Source organism: Sarcophilus harrisii, chromosome 4 (assembly GCF_902635505.1).
Source record: "Sarcophilus harrisii chromosome 4, mSarHar1.11, whole genome shotgun sequence".
NCBI lineage: Eukaryota > Metazoa > Chordata > Mammalia > Dasyuromorphia > Dasyuridae > Sarcophilus > Sarcophilus harrisii.
In genome coordinates this window covers 228,567,755-228,585,144 of record NC_045429.1, presented here as the reverse complement: position 1 = coordinate 228,585,144, position 17,390 = coordinate 228,567,755, and positions in this window count along the sequence as shown.

Genomic DNA, 17,390 nt, shown 5'->3' with positions numbered 1-17,390 from the left:
TTCAGGAAATTCCAGAGTCTGAGAAAAAGCTTTCAAAATTATTTTATTCAATTGGAAATCTTGGTCAAATCACCCTCCATGATCTTTTGGAGATACCTGGACCATATTTAGGAAATTCCAGATTCTGAAAAGATCTTGGTCTGATAATCAGCTCAAACTGTCCCCAGCCACCCCACCAAGATTTGCTTATAAAATAGGTTGCTTGTTCACACACTTTTTGCAAATCTCTTTATTAAGAATTTGCTCGCTAAAGGAATTCCTTCAGTGAATAATAAAACTTCCTTTTGCCACAAACAGATTTCTGGTTCGTGAATTCTTTCACGTTGGACCTGTGCTGAGACTGGAGGGGATTCTCACATCAATTCTCACACCTCAATTTTCTACCACTAGAACCACATCATTTGAACAGTTGAAATTTCTTTTCACTATTGTGTTATGCTTTCATGTTGTTTCTTTCTTTGTTTCTAAAATCTTCTTCTAATTCCTTCTTCTATCTAGGTAGTTTATAGTATAATTCCATAAAACTATAAGTTTCTATAAACTATAAAATTTTCTTTGTTGATGCTTCCCAAATTCTTTCCACTCTGAATTTCCCCTAATTCCTGTATTTCCTCATATAAACTTATCTTCATAATACATAATGTGACTCTATTGCTTTTTTCCTATTCCAATAATAACAATATTATTATTCATTATACAAAGATTATATTGTCCTTAATAACGGCATAATAATCTAGTAACATAATATCTATGAAATAATTAGCACAATGTCTGGAACAAAGCAGGATCTTAATAAATGCCTGTTCCATTCCTCAATAGCATTTATATAACATTGGGTTTGCAGAGTACTTTACAAATGCCATCTTATTTAACAAAAACCCTGGGAAGAAGATGCTATTGTTATTTTCATATTACAGATGAAAAAAATGAGGCAGATCAAGTTTAAAATGATCTGTCCATGACAGAAGTTAGTAAGTGTCTGAATCTAGATAGGAACTCAATTTTTCCTAATTCCAATATCCACTATTCTACCTTGTCACCTGGCTTACTTTTGAATAAAGGATTTCCTTTTAGCAACAGATTCCAGTCATGAATTCCATTTCACTAAATCAAATACCTATGAAATTAAATTTATATCTTTATATTGGGATCTCTACTTTATCCCATTTATAACTTATATTTGGTACATAGATATTGGATGCTACAGATTTTATATTATGTGGTAAAATAAATTCCGGACTTACAGTCAGGAAAAAAAAATTGGGTTCAAATTCTGGTTTAGATCTGACACCTCTTATTTGTGTGACCCTGAGCACTTAGCATTCTTTAGTCTTACTCTCCTCATTTCTTAAATGGAAATATACAACAGTATTTGCATAGAGTTGTTAGGAAAGTACTTTATTATAAATCTGGATGAATATATAAATGTTATCTATTACTCTCTTCTTGGAGGCTGACATCTGCAAACTATTGATTTTATCTTTTGTTACTCTTCTTCTATTATTCTTTGTGTTATTTGACTTGGCAGATATATGAAGATAGGTTTCTCACTTGGCCCCCAAGTTTAAAGTATCCATGATAGAATTTTCAAATCTCCAGGAGAAAAAAATTCTATTGACTCTCTATAAATCTACTCCATGTATGCTTGCCAGGAGCCTATTATTTCAATATTTTAAGCTGTTATCCAGAAATAGAAATCCCATTCCAGAAAGAATTTTCTTAGCAAACTCTTCACTCTTCTTTAAAAAAAAAAAATTAAACAATTTTTTAAAACAATTTAAACAAATGATAACAGTCATTCTTCCCCAAGACATCAAATTCTTTAGCAGTGTTTCCTGGGGTCTTATTGTATGTCTTGATATGAATTATCATTACCTATCTGTTCTCCAAATTCAACAACTCTGCCTTTCTAAGTGTGGAAGTAGTAATTTAGTTATCACTACTTTAAAGTTGGGCAAAATAGTTTATTCATCCTAATAGAAGATGATTTTATATTTCGTGTGATCCTTTCAAAGAACTCTGACTCTTTGAAGAATCTGTGATCTCATTGATATAAGTACTTCACACAACTTAACTTTAATCTCTGTGAAAAGAAATTTTTAAAAGTTGCTAAAATGGAGTATATTCTTATCACATGATATAGATAAAAATATTTCAAACCTCTATAGAGAAAAATAAATATTTCCTTACCCACCTTGAAGTAGTCTCAGTGATACTATTTATTATGTAATAAAATGTTTTATAATTCCTTATGATCCGAAAGTTCACATTTGTGAATTTATGAATATATCCCCCAAAATACATATTATAAAGCAAAGCTTTTTACTGTGGGTCATGACTCCATATAGAATTGCGTAATTGAATGTACAGGTCATGAAATTATGATTCAATATAAGAAAAACATTTGATTTGTATATATTATAGACTACTTATCAGGATCACATAAAAATTTCTCCAGCAATAAGGTTCATGAGCAAGAAAAATTTAAGAAACCCTGATATGAAGAAGAGGCTCTTGTTATAAAGGGATTCATACTATAAATAGAGTCTGGGAACTAGTTTTTAAAAATATTTTATAATGATTTCAATATAATTTGCTTTCTTTGTAATCCTATGTATTTTTTTGTATGCATGTATACATTTTTCAGAGAAGAGATCCCTAGGTTTTATCAGACTGCCAAAAAGACCATAACACACAAAACAAAGATTAAGACTCTTGCTTTATTCTCAGAAGAGGTTGTCTGCTGTACCATATGGTCCTCACTATTCTAATATATCTTTACTATTCTTTTTGAAAATCTTCAATTTGTGATACAGCATGTTACAAATCAGATAAATATTTAAGTTAACACTACTCTTTTGAAATGTAAATAACCTTGAGAAGGTTAAGAGGCTAGCAGTTATTTATATCTTAGCATGAATTAATTTAATGAGATTGCTTTTATTCTAATATCCCCATTAGATGGCAGATAATTGTAGATTTAGGGCTGGAAGGTACCTTACAGGTCAAGTCTAACCTAATTCTACAGATTGAGGACATTGAAGTTGCGCTATGAGAAAAGACATTTTGAAGGCCTCAGTATGGTGGATAATTTTAGATCATAAAACCCTGGTTTAGGGAGGAAAGGGAAAACTAAGGGTTGACTAAGAAAGGCAGGATAGAGTTGGGGGTAGTCAGGGAACTCCAAGTGCCTACCTAATAAGCAGGGTGAACAAAGGCAATGAGAAATGCAGAAAGTGAAATGAAAATAAACAAAGAACAAAAGAAAGGAAAAGAAAAAAGAAAGGAAGAAAAATGCATAGGTGATATTTGATAAGTGACAGACACAAATAAATAAATTAGATAGATATGCAGATAGATAGATAGATAGATAGGTAGGTTAGGTAGGTAGGTAGGTAGATAGATATGAAAGGCAAACTGTAAGAGCCAGATAGGGCTTAATGGAATTCATCACACAGGATTTGACTAACAAATAGGAATTTGGAAGGCAGGAATGTGAAAAAGTAGAGGGCAATGTATTTGCCCTTAGTTCGTTTGTTCTTGCCACAAGTTCAATTTTTTTTTTTTTTACTTTATAAAAAATTGCATTAATGTCTTTTATTTTTACACTAAACACTTTTACAGATTTTTTTTTCCCAATAAGAAGACAGAGTAGGAAAGGGGATACTACAGATGAAAGAAAGTAAAAAAAAAATGTTTTTAAGTAAGAAAAACTAATAATTTAGTGATTTCATTTCAAGCAGTTTGCAATATTTCATACATATAGCATCCTGCCATCCCATTGAAAAACTTTTTTTTTATTTTAAAAATCAACAAAAAAAATATATTTTTCTTATCCTTACTCTTATTCCATGGGGCTGAGGTAGGAGGGAAGGGGAGATAAGCAAAGAAAAACAAATTCCTTGTAACAAATTTGGATAGTCAAGCAAAAAAAAAAAAAAATCCCTCATTTACTGTATATAAAAATGTCTCATTTTCTTCCTAAATCTATCACCTCTATGTCAGGTTTTAGATGATAGTAAGTTTTTATCATTAATCCTCTGTCTGAATCATTTTGTTGATTATAGTTCTTGTAATTTTCAAAGTTGTCTTTACAATATCACTGTTATTGTACCCATTGTTCTCCTGATTTTACTCATTTCATTTTTCATTGTCATATCTTTTTTTAATTCATTTCAATAATATTAATATTATAGTGTAAATTGTTCTTCTGGTTCTGCTCACTTCATTTTTCATCAGTTCATATATGTATTTCCATGTCTTTGAAATTATCTCTTTCCTATTTTTTTAATAGCACAACATCATTCCATCACATTCACACCACAACTCAATCAGCTAGTTAGTCCTCAACTGAAACATATTCTTTTAGTTTCCTGGTTTTTTTTTTTTTTTTTGCTATCCCAAAAAGAGCTGTTATGAATATTTTTATACGCATAATACATTTTCCTGTTTCTTCTGTTCATTTTGGGCATTAACCTGGCACTGATATAACTGAATCAAAGAGTATGCATTATTTAGTAACTTTTAGTGCATAATTTTATATTGTTTTCCAGAATAATTGTATACATTCACAGGCATACCATTATTGTTTTAATGTGCCTGCTTTCTCAAAGACCCTCCAATATTTGTTCTTTTTATTTATTTATTTTTTTGGCCATTTTTGCCCAGGATGTAAAGTGGAAACTCAGAATTATTTTCATTTGCTTTTTTCTAATTAGGAGTGATTTAGAACATTTTTTTCATTTGACTGGGTTTTTCTTTCCTTAAAGGTTTCTTCCTTTAAAAACTGCCTCTTAATATCCTTAGACCATTTATTAATTACCCAGTGGCTCTTATTTGTATAAATTTAAATTGATCAAAGGATTCTGAGAAGATAGTGGAGTGGGTCAGAAAATTCTAAGGTCTCTAGATTTCCCCCCAAAAAAACCCCAAAATTTTACCTCAGGGTGAACATAGAGTGGTGGGGAAAAAAAAAGACTTGGAGCAGAACAGGAGTCCTCCTGGGACAACAGGAGAAGATTAGAAGAAAGATTCCAGGAAAGAGATTTAACTGTGTGTGAAGTATAAATATCCCCAGGCTAGTTCCATAGAAACTGCAAGAGGAGAATCTTGGGGTTAGCTGGATTGGAGGTAGCCTTGACTTGAATCACAGACACTTTCATCTCCCAGACAACCTGGGAAATCAGGAGTCTGAGTTCAGAAAAAATGAGGAACCCTCAGTTTATTTGGAACATCAGACCCAGCTGTTCTGCGAAGACAGACCCAACCCCAGTGAGAAAGAACCAAAACATTGGTGATTTCAGAAGCAGTGGGATAAGGATATTGCTGGCTGAAGGCACTTGCAGAAGGGCAGAGATCTTGGTTTGGGGTTCCAAGCCAGAGGAGAGAACTGAAGTAAAGCTAGAGGCACCATCCTTCCTATCCCTAAGGTTAAGTAATAAGTTCTCTTTAAAAAAAAAAAAAAAAAAAAAAAGCAGGCAAAGGAGAAACATTCTATAGGAATAAGGAAGACCAAAGGAGAACTTTGAACTAACAAAAAACAAAAACAAAAACAAAAGCCTGTCCTACTCCAAAGACATCATATTAAATGGTTACCTGCCCAGAAAGAACTTAAAGAACTCAATAAAGATTTTAAAAACCAAATGAGAGACTGAGTTAACACTTAAAAAATAAAAATATTAAGAAGAATAATTCAAGAAAAACAAGATTATAAAAAGAAAGTCAACAACTAGGAAAGAAGATCCAGAGTTTTAAAGAAAATGATTCTTTGAAAGTGAGAATTGGGCAAGGGGAATCTAGTGAATCTATAAGAGACCAAGAAATAACAAAACAAAATATAAAGATGAAAAAAAAAAACAGAATGTGAAACATGTTTTAAGAAAAACAACAGATTTGGAGAACAGATCAAGAAGAGAAAATATAAAAATCATTGGACTGCCTAAGAATCACTGGACTATCTGAAAACTGTGACAAAAAAATGAACCTTGACACTTTAAAAAGAAAAAAAATTTACAAGAAACAACGATACAAAACAATTAAAATAATTTGGAACTATAATTAGAATTGAACAAGGTGTATCAGCAGCTACAATAAAAGACCACAGGTCCTAGAATACTATCTTCAATCAAAACTCTAGGTCTATAGGCAAAAATATATTCAGCAAAATTCAGCATAATATTGAACAAAAAAAATAGACATTAAGTGAATGAACAGATTTTAAGGATTTTGTCTCAACTAAACCTAAACTCAATTTTATATATAAATTATTTAACTTATTATTTATCATTATTTTGAAGTTTATTATTAAATAATTTATCAAATTATTATTTAATATGATATATAAAAACTAGCTTCAAAGACCTCAATAAGAATAAATTGTTTATGTTTTATACATGGAAATGTAAGCCATATGTCTAAGATTGACATAAGTAATTGGGTAGTCCAAAAGAAAGATTAGTGCAGAGCTAACTATGATCTGACTCTTTAGCAAAACTGTTTAAAAAAAGGCAAAAATAAAAATCATCCTATATAAATGAGGCGCAAAGGAAGAACTAACACATAGAGACATTAGATGGGGGAGGAGGACTGATAATTTAAAAAACCTACTCACATTGAGACTGGGTTAAATGGGAAACAATATATGTATAGATCATGAAAATGATAATACCCTCCAAAAATCTACAAAGAAATAAGAGGGGAGTTAATAGAATAAGATAGGTGTAGAAGGGAGTGTAGATTTATGGCAATGGGACTAGGTGTATAGATTAATGGGAATGGGATAAAGAAGGAGGGAAAGGGTGGGGAGAGGTTAAGTAGTAGAAAGGCAAATTAAGGATCAGGAGTAGAATTTATTAAAGAAAAAAATAAATTAGTAATCAGTGATCTCAGACAAAGTCAAACTAAAAGATTCAATCAAGAGAAATTAATATCGTTTTAGATGCCTATCTGTGTATGTGTAAATGTGTGTGTGTATGTGTATGGATGTGTGGGTCTATGTGTGTAGGTATGCACGTAGGTATACGTATTGTGTATGTTTGTGTATATATGTATGTATGTATACATAAATATATCCATGTTTAACTGTGGCCTGCTTGGGAGAGATGGGGTAGGGGGAATGAAAGGGGAAAAAAGAATAACATAAAAAGAACATAGAAGAGAACAAAAGAATAACCTACAAGGAAGCAAAGAGACAGTTATGAATATAATGTCTTCTATTATTATATATGCTTTCTTGAAATGGAAAATTATTGTTACATATTTTGAATCCTTCCTGATGTTCTGCTGTGCATATGACAATGTTTTGTTTTGTTTCCTTATTTTTGTCTTTCTTTTTTTTTACTTATTTTGTTTTTAGTTTTAAATAAATATTAAAAAAAAAATTAAATCAGGTTCTTATTTATCTTGGATACAGATCTTGTCTGAGAGACACACTAAAAGATTTTCCCCCCAATTAATTGTTTCCTTTTGTTTTCTGCTAGTTTGTAATCCTCCTTACACTTAATCCTCCTTCCTACTGCTGCCCCTCCCAAACAATTCTTTCAATTGAAGTATATTCGAATCCTGCCCCTTCTGAACTTTCTTTGCAGAATCCCAGAAAGTTTGGTTTATAATGAGACATCAACTATGGCAAAGTCATTTCCTTGTTCAGGGAGACCTGGGTTTTTTCAAATCAAGCAGATTGTATGGCTGCTGCTGCCATCAGCTCTGGGACTTCAACTGTGGATAGAAATTTGGATGGTTTTTTTGGGATCTTCTGCTCTTATTGGTCTCTTGGGCTGTCTTGTCTCACTACACTGCAGAAACACAAAACTAACAGAAGCCCCAATTGCTCAAGGACATATGGTAGCTGGGTGGGAAATAGAGCAACCTGCCCTTTCCCCATCTGTCAGTTTACACCTCAACTTTGAATCTTCTTGCTCAAAAGTTACCTGGAAAGAATGTACGGGATTGTTATTTCAAACCTTTTGTATGCACATTCAGGCCTTGCTCAGCCTCTCCTTTTCATCAGATCTTCATGCTTTTCAGCCCAAAAAGATTCTTTATCACTTCACAGTACCAGCCTTTCAGTCATAGCTGGAAGAAGCATCATCAAGCTTCGATGAGGTGTAATCCTGAAGCTAGGCAGGAGAATATTGCAAATACTCTGAAGCAGGGGGAAGGTCATCTACATCATACATGCCCCAAAGCAAATCTGACCGTAAGCTTCCAGGCTTTGGCTGAAATGCTGGTTAAGTACACCCCAGGTGTGAGTGGGACTGTAAGGAGATATTACATTACATATGTGTGATGTGAATCATCACACATGTTTAAAAACAGTGCTATGTGAAGTGGGTGGTGTGGGTGGAAAGGTCATTTTGGATAAAGAAGATTAAAGGAAAGTTTCATTGAGGGAATAATATTCTCAAATATAACTAATTGGAAATTTGTTTTGTTGTGCTATGTAGTTATGAACAGAGGGATTTGTTTTTTCAGGTTTTTAAAAATAGTGCTTGTGGAGGGATGGTGAGAAGGAATAATAAAAAAATGTTACTTAAAAAAATAAAACAGAAATTTTAAAATAATTTTTAATAATTTTTAAAAATCCATTTCTTAGACATTTAAAACAGCACGTAGATGCTCATCTTTCTGGGAGTGGTTTGATGTTTCTTGATGGCAAGGGGTTGGGAACCTGATTTTCATCAGGGTCCACTGACTGTGAGGATTTTTCAACCTGTATTAGAGGCATGTCTAATGGGCAAGGGTTAAGCAAAGATGTGTTCAGGATATTTCTGTCAAGGACCTTGGAATAGAATCAATGTTTGGTATACTTTGTACTTAAGACTTTGAGTAGTTTATAATACAACTGAATGTGCAAGATTTTCCTATGGGACACACATTACAAAGAAACAAAAATACAATCAAATCCACCCAGATAACTTGGATTTTTTTTTTCATTCTCTTCTACCAAATCACATAGCTCTACAATTATATTATAAGGACCATTCACATATGTTGTGTAGTACAGATATCTGTGCAATACAGAATATGAGCCTCCTTCTTTATAAATATGTAGCTTCCCATATGACTCTGAAGGAAGGATGAAAGGGAGATAGCTGTATTGCCCCATCTCCAGTAGGGCAGCTCCTTCTTACTGATGTTGTTGTTTGGCCTTTGTTCTTGAAGACAACCATGGAATTGATACATGCAAGTGAATTGAATTTGAATGAGGGAGGGCCATGCAAGGTATCAGTCTTATTTTCTGCTCCAGAGCCATCTGGGTCCAATAGCCAGATATAGATCAAGATAACTGGAGATGGCCCTGGATATAGCTAAGGTTTTTAACAGGTCTAAATATGACTGAAGCAATGATCAATCAGTGATTAAGGATTGATAAGAAATGATGCAGAGAATAGCCTCTTTTACCCAGTCAAAAAAAAAAAAATCAATCTGGGAGGCGAAGACATTCTGGGGCACACCTTAAAGAGCATGTCTCAAATCCAAATCATTGGCTCATATTGATTGGTCAACAAAAGGTCTTAGACAAAGCTTGGTTTTTGTTTTGGCCCTGAATGGCTTAGAGTAAATGTAAATAGCAATTATTGCTGTTTTGGCCAGAAACCTTAAGGGTGCATGTCACAGCATCACCTCCCTGTTGTTTTCAAGAACAAAGGACAAATAACAACCCAAAATGGGTACTACAGAGGGAGAAATTTCAGACACAGGACAACATAAATCCTAACTCCCCTCCCTCTAATCAAACACTTTTTCCATAGTGTTTTTTTGTTTTTTTTTTTTTGCACACATTGTCTCAACTCCCAGCAAGGCTTAATCTTCATAAAAGGGCACTGTCCAAATTTCCCAATGAAGGGGGTAGTAGGGACAGAGGGCATCTGTTTGTGCCCACTATTCAACTGCTCTCAGTCCTGTATCAGGATGGCAAATTAAAGCCTGGTTTGGTAGTTAGATCAACCTGAAATCATAAGCATAGAAGGAACATAAGATACTTTGGGAGATCTCACTAAGGATTCCCTTCCTTGTTCCAATTTTGCGGCAAAGGGAAGAAGGCTTTGAGACTTGCTTGTAGAGTTATATGTACAAATAAGATAAGGGGTCCTACAAGAACCATAAAGAAATATGAACTGCATATGATAAGGAGAGGAAAAACCCGAAGAGCCAACAATGAGTCAGCCCTCAATAAATTTAGAAACTAGGACATCCCTTGCCTCCACCTCCCATTCTCCCCTTTCCCCCTAAGAGTGCTCAAGAGCTGGAGTAAAGATACCACTTTATCATAACCAGAATCCCCTCATATAAAAGGACTGAAGAAAATAGATAATTCTGCTTCTGACCATAGATATGAGCACCATGTGTCAGCTTGTGGGATATGTGGGAAAGGACCCAGAGAATAAGAGCATTCAGTACATCTCCAAATATCACCCTTACCAGAACCAATTTGTTGTGGAATATTTGTTTTTGTAAGGAATAAAAGTGGAACCAAAAGCATGAATGCATTGTCATGTCAATGTCAAAAAAAACAAAAACAAAAATGATTTGCTAGTGAGAAGATCTCTTGAGTCAAGAGAGGACAGATCACCTCACTCATTATAATTGAACATTTGAGATTAGGCAGTTGGATTCATAGGTAAATCCAGGTTCCAAACGAGATACTTTTCTTTGCAAAATAAGTCCCCACATATAAAAATATGGGTCGGGTTCTAAAGTAGCCTCTCTTTCTAAGCCCTAGTAGCCATTTCCACTGATGTCTTTCTTACCCCTTTCTGATCCTATACAGATATTTCTTATTCTCCCCAATACAGAAACACATAGGCTAAATGGCCTGGGGCTCCAAACGAAAAGCACAGAACATGTAATTCAGTCCCCTAGAACTAGATACTTGCCCAAAAGCTCCCCAAAGCAGCTAAATAGCATAGTGGAGTCAAGAAGACCTGAGCTCAAATCTAGCCTCAGAAATTTACTAACTATAAGATCCTGATCAAGTTACTTAATCTCTCTTAACCTCAGTTTCCTTATTTGTTAAAAAAAAAAAAAAAAGGATAATGATAATATTCTCCCAGAGTAGTTGGGAGGATCAAATGAGACAAAATGTATAGCATCTTAAAATTCTTAAAGTTCTATATAAATGCTAGCTGTCATTATTTTTATAATAGTAGCATTAATAACTTGAACTCTTGACTTGATTTGCTATCTGAGAACTCTTCTCCCCTATTTAGTTCTTTGGTCATCAGTTCTCATTCCCTCTGTTGTTTTAGTCTTGATCAATTGTTTTCCAGATGGACAAGTAGGTTCATTAGATAAATTGTAAGGAGCAGAGAATCTGGCAGATAGCTCAACTTATCATAAGCTTTAGTTTATTTCTGAATCCCTATCAAATCTACTTCTTCTCAGACTATGATTTAGGTACTCTAGTTGGGCCCTTACTACTAAAGCTTGGTATTAACGCTGCAGTGTTCCATTTGTCAATCAGTCAACAAGCATTTTATTAGTTATTTACTACATGGTATACTTGCTGAGGATGCAAAGAAGCACATAAGCAGATATTCCATCAAGGAGCTCATATTCTAGAGGAGGAACTATGTCTAAAAGTTACTAAACTATGCTAAAAGTCACTAAAAATCCTTTGACCCAACAATGCCTTTACCCTAAAGGTATTAAAAAAAAAAGATATTTGTGTGCAAAAATAATTCTAGCTCTTTTTATGAGGTGGCAAAGCATTGGAAATTAAAGTGCTATCATCAATTAGGGAATGGTTGGATAAACTGTGATAAATGAATGCAATGAAATACTAGTATATCATAAGAAATAATGAAGCATATCATTTCAGAAACATCTCAGAAGGCTTGTGTGAACTGATGCAGAGTAAAGTGAACAGGCACAATAGAATTTATATAACAGCAACTTTCTAGTAATAGAAAGACAAATTACTTTGATTTTATAATGGACGTTTTTCAAACATCCCTAAATTTTGCTTTAGGGAATTAATAGCTCTTCCGATATTTTTTGTCACATAGAAAAAAATTAAGACCCCTAGTCTAAATATTCAATGCTGATCCATTAGTATTTACTATCTGCCTGGTATATGCCAGACATGGTGCTATACCCTGGGAATACAAGAATGAAAGTGAAATAATCTCTGTCCTCAAGGGATTTACATTCTACTATAAAAGACAGCAATCTCCACCAAATAAAATTACTAAAGACCACCTAGATCCACCAACTTCTAGGAATTCAAATTGTCTGTAAAGCTTTAAGCATTTAAAAATCAAAAGAGAGGAAAGCAGTGTTGCAAACACATGCCTTTTATTCTTTCTTCTAATTTGCCTTTAGACAGAGGGTTGTGTTGCCTTTGCCTTAATGTGAGCACAACACTGGGGAAAAAAATCTGACAGACTAAAAACAAACCTAACTCTTGTTGCCATGGAGATTCCTTTGCCATCTGTTTTCTTCTTGGATGCTCTAGATGAAAGCTAAGGTTATATAACCCGGCAACCTGAATACATATTAACACTGACCTGATAGTGCAACCCTTGTTTTTTTCTTAGCTTTAAAAGGGGATGACTTTGAATCCAAATGAGACACAGTCGGTTGCTATATGTGCCCATGGGATGAACCTAGGATTTAAAGGCAGTTCACTCTGATACCCGAAGGAATATCCTAACTCTATCATTGGCCCTGGATCTTTCTCTCATGAGGAGACTGTTTTCTTTATTTAATTTAGATCTAGGCTACGTTATATAGGTTCATTAATCTGTATTATTACAATTTAGATTTAGTGAAGTTGAAATAGAACAGCTCTTGAAGAAGAAGAATTTAGTGACTTATGAGTGTTCTTTGCAAGAATATTAAGCCCCTGACTGACCATTATCAATCCCATTTCTCCTTGTCATTACTTGGGAGGGAGCAGAGGACAAATCCTCCCCAGCCCAGAAGAGCCAGAAATCTCTCATTGTGTTTTTTTCCTGCTTGTTTTGACAGCCTCTAAATAAAGCAACCTTCTCAAGAACAGCTTCAGAGAGCTGCTATGGGACATATAGTGAAAGTCATGGTACAAATTATGGAACCTCTAACTCACCTCCTGAGGATCATTAGATTTGGAGTTAGAAGAGTTCTTAGACATCATTTGGTCCAGTCTTTTCATTTTATAATAAATTGAGACTCTCAACAATCATATATGCAGCTGGTGCAGCAATGGATAGAACTATGAACCTAGTGTCAGAAAGACCAGTTGAAATAAGACCTTAGATTCTTCTTAGTTATATTTACTAGTTATGTGACCCTAAGCAAGTTATTCAATGTCTGCCTCAGTTTTTTTAAATTGTAGAATAGGGATCATAATAGCACCTACATCTAAGATTATTGTGAAGATTAATTTTATAGTACTGATAATTGCAAAGTGCTTAGTATGTGGCAGATAGAAAATATTATGTAAATATTACCTAATATCATCATCATCATCATTAAAAATGGTAGCATAGTGCCTGGAACATAGTAGATGTTAATAATATTATTATTAATTATATATAATTATTTATAATTAATAAATGCTTATTTCTTTCCTTCAATGGACCATATATTTAGAACTGGAAGGAAGTCAATTAAGTTGTTGTTCAGTTGTTTCAATCACTTCATAGCCCCATTTGGGTTATTTTGGCAAATATACTAGAATGGTTTTCCATTTCTTTTTCTAGCTCATTTTACAGATGAGGAAACTGAGGCAAACAGGGGTAAGTGACTTGCCCAGGGTTAAACAACTATTATCTGAGGTTATATTTGAATTCAGGAAGATGAGTACTCTGTATACTGCATCACCTAGTTGCCCTTAGTCAATTGGGTATAATTTCCTCGTTTTACAAGTAAGGAAATCAAGGTTAAAAGGGATTAAAGTACTTGTTCAGGGTCACAATGCTAATAAACATCTGAGGCAAGATTAGCACTCAACTCTTTCTATCGCTTACATTCAATGTTCTTTCTTCTTATGCTCTTTAGGGCTAGGATTCAAACCAGGTTTTCCAACAACAAATCAAGTATTATTCCCATTGCATCATATTATCTCCCATTTGCCTCCTTTGAGGTACCAGATATTGGAGTGTCTAGAAAAGTTTTCAGCTGTGGTGCAAGAGTATTGGGCTAAATGGATGACATTAGCTATATATATATATATATATATATATATATATATATATATACAATTTAAGTTCATAGGATGTATCCAAGAATCTTAGAATTGGAAAGGATCTGAGAAGTCTAATCTTCCTTTAAATTCAGGGATTCCTTCTCTAGCATTCCTGATGTGTGTTCATCTAACTATTACTTCAACACTTCCGGTGACTGCAGTTCACTACTTTATAAGGAAGTCTATTTCATTTTTGAACAGCTCTGTTTTTAAAGTTCCTATTTATAATTGAACCAGAATCTACCTCTTTGTGAATTCCATTCACTGTTCATGCTCTCTCCCTGCTAAGAACAGAGAGAGACAGAACAAATTATCTGCCTTGTTTGTTTAATGTGACAGCCCTTCAAATATTTAAAGATAATTTCCACATCTCCCCCTAGTCCTCTCTCCCCTAGGCTAAACATTCCTCATGTAATATGGTTTCCAGACCCTATATGAGTCTTCCCCTAGACCCAAATTTCCCAATGTCCTTTAAAAAGTGACTTCCAGAACTAAAAAGATAAATATCAGAAAAAAAATTCATTTTCTTGGCAGAACAGAACAACCTTTCCTTTTGAAAACTCCACAACATAGTCAATCACCATTTCACATGTGTTCAAAGGGTTCTCTCGGACAACAGTATTATTCCTTCATATTTTGAAAGAGCCTTGATTTAAATACCATGGTCTTCAGATATAAGGCAGGCAGTCCATCATTAGGTCAAAATATGAAGTCTTTCATCTTAGAAGGATCTTCCATAAATTATTCTCCTTTGAAACAACCTTTAAGAACACATGGTCAATTCTGTGGCAAGAAAAGACTTTGGAAGATTGGCAAAATAATTGTAATTACTAATTATGGTACTTTGTTTATTACTCCAGTGTACTTGAAGTTGTTTAGAATGCAGTCATTTAGGATGTATATTTTCCAAATAAAACATTGTATGGAGACCATTGGAGTCAATTATTCCTCTTGGCACATGATGAAAAACAGATGTCGAGGGTATCTGATGGCAAATCATTTTGGCAACATCCATTACCATGAGGTAAACCATCTGAAAATCTAATCTTGGTGTAAGATTTTGGCCTTTGTTAGTTTTTATTGAATGCTACATTGTAGATTTAATTCTTTCAGTTCCTTCTGTAAGACTTCTATGAGTTCCACCACAATCTGTGATTTCTATTTTATAAATTACAATTCATTGAAATTTTGTGATATAATTAACTTTTATGTTGATCAGTCTTCAAACCATATTTTATAAAGAGCAAGTTAAGAAAACAAGAAAAGAAAGGTTAAAGAGATGTTCTAGGTTAAAGAGATTATGAAAACTAAAATACCAATCAGATAAAGTAAAGCTCATAAACCATCTGCCCTTCTTGGTAAATTTATGCATCAGTGGCTTGCAAAGGCAATTTTTCCTCTCTGGAGTATCAGAGATAGAACTGATGGGAACCTTCAAACTTCTTTCTTCCAAAACCTCATGTTCTAGATGAGGAAGCTAATTTGACCTAGAATGACTTCCCCAAAGTGATAACTAGTAAGTGACAGGTGGGATTTGAACTCAAGTCTAGTGACTCTAAAGCTAATGTTTTTTTCTTGTCCCATCCTACCTTTATGATTTCATCAATGTGGGGCTCTCTTGTTGTGCATTCTTTCTCCATTAGTGCAGATGGGCAAGAAGTCTCTGAAACTTTTTTGCTGGGACAGAGTTGGCTGAGGCATTGAGGAAAAATGCCCAGGGTCAACTGGGTAGATAGATGTCAAGAAGGTCTTGAACCCAAATTTTCTTGACTTTAAGACTTCCAGTCTTCTATTGTCTTATTAGATCCACTTCTAAAGTGATAGTCTTGCTAAAAAAAGGAAAAGACAAATCTAGAAAGCTCCACCCAAAGTCCCAAGTCTCGGGATTGGTGACTTTTTGCAGGAACATAATTCTTTCCTTTTTTTTTTTAATCAAAGCCTTTATTTTCAAAACATGTGTATAGACAATTTTTCAACATTTACCCTTGGAAAACCTTGTGTTCCAATTTCCCTCTCCTTTCCTCCACCCCTCCCCCAGATGGCAAGTAATCTAATATATGTTAAAGATGGTAAAAGTATATGTTAAATCCAATATATATCCATACATATTCACACAATTATCTTGTTGCACAAGAAAAATCAGATATAAAAAGGAAAAAATAAGAAAGAAAATAAAATTCAAGTAGACAACAACAAAAAGAGTGAAAATGGTATGTTGTGATCCACACCCAATCCCCATAGTCTTCTCTCTGGGTATAGTTGGCTCTCTTTATCACAAGATAAACTGGCCTGAATCACCTCCTTGTTGAAAAGAGCCAAGTCCATCAGAAATTGATCTTCATTTAATCTTGCTATTGCTGTGAACAATGATCTCCTGGTTCTGCTCATTTCACTCAGCATCAGTTCATGTAAGTCTTTCCAGGTGTCTCTGAAATTATCCTGCTGATCATTTCTTATAGGACAATAGTATTCTATAATGATGGGGATGAACCCTGAAACTGTGTCCCCTTTAATCTGTAAAAGAAGGGAGATTCGGAGTCTTAGGCTTTCCCCTGGGAAAGCCAGGGGATCCTTTTGGGGGGTGGCCTGGATCCCCTTCAGGAAATTCCCAGACTCTGGGGAAAAGCCTTCAAAATGATTTTATTCAACTGGAGATCTCTGTCTGATGGTCCTTTATTGATTAGTCCAGACAGCTCCCAGCACAGGCCAACATTTACCCATATGACCAGGGGTCTGTTAAACACATCTTTGCCAAACTTCTAATGAGGAGTTTTGTTCACTAAGAAAGCTTCTTAGTGAACAATAAACTTTCCTTTTCTGTCATTCAGACTTTTCAGGTAGCAAATTCTTTCATGTTGGACCTGTGTGCTGACTAGAGGGGATTTTCACACCCCAATCCACCACCAGCACCACAACATTTTTAGTTCCCTGACCAGGAATCCCCAAGAATCTGGATGAGGTAAAGCTTTATCTTGTTTTATTCTATAGCTAAGGACACACCAAATTCCCGGGAAAATATGGATTGTTGGAGCTCAACTCTTGAGCAGAATTCTCTCCGGATGCTTGAAATGGGAATTCCTGCATTCTCTTACAAAAAGTCCCCTTAATCAGGGAGCATTTTGCATTTTCTCCATCATTAGAGATATCTAGAGATGGACAAGGAGCTATAGAATCGAGGAAACTAAGGCTTGTGGCAAAATGGGACAAAACACCTCTGTTT